Genomic DNA, 1,059 nt, shown 5'->3' with positions numbered 1-1,059 from the left:
AAATGAACAGGAGTGATGTGGAGTGAAGCCAGAGTGGGAGTGATGTGGAGTGAAGCCAGAGTGGGGGTGATGTGCTCCCTCTTATGAAGTCCAGTAGCAACGTTCTGGACCAACTGGAGACGTCTGAGGTAAAGAGCGTTACAGTAATCCATCTGAATATCTTTCTTTACTGTCATTCGCATCACAAGTGGTACATGAGGTGGAACGATATTGTGTACTCAAGGTCCCATTTACACCCAAAATAGTAACAATATAAACTACAAAAAATAAACAATATAAAAGGATCAAAGATACGGGATAAAATGGATAAAAATGTGCTTTTTTTGGAATCAATTCAAGTTTAACATGTTGTGGCAGTCCACACGTTTGGTTTTAATGTCAAACTTTATTGCCATTGCACAAAGTACGACAACGTTTGTGGTGTGATTCCTTCAATTTTAAAAGGACATGCATAAATGCACACATTTAATCACACACACACGCACACACACAAACACAGAGCCTAAATTAAAAAATAATTACCACTGTTTCACCCACACAATGGCCTTTGAGTCACGTAGAAGAAAGTAATGTTTGTGCATGTTCACAATCGTGGCAGAAAAATAAGTAAAGGTTAAGGTCACACAACTGTTTGGATTGAAGTGTCAGCTTTGTTGTTGTTGTTCATATTAATGTGGATGAGTGACAGCTTCCAAAGTTAATTGTTTCCTCTCGGTGAATACATTTCAGTTCATCAGCTGGATGGAAACGTGACACAAACGCACCCGTGAGATGATTGGCCACAGTTGACGGAAAAAAAAACAACTGCTCGGTTTTCAAGAAACCAAAAGCATCGAGCTGCAGGAAGCAGATGATCAGAGCAGGAAGTCAAAATGAGTCAAATAAAAGTCAGTAAATTTAAAAGAATAAAAGCATCGACTGCGTTCCAGACGGGAATCAAAGCTGATTTTTATTTTCCTTTAAACACCAACACTAGAACACGGCTCAAGGTTTGTTGCATGATTATTGGAAGAAGAAAAGATGAAAGAATACAAAGATATTCCATCCATCATCATCATC

The sequence above is a fragment of the Nematolebias whitei genome, chromosome 1, assembly GCF_014905685.2.
Source record: "Nematolebias whitei isolate Nwh7 chromosome 1, NemWhi1, whole genome shotgun sequence".
NCBI lineage: Eukaryota > Metazoa > Chordata > Actinopteri > Cyprinodontiformes > Rivulidae > Nematolebias > Nematolebias whitei.
Note: the sequence above shows the minus strand (reverse complement) of the source record.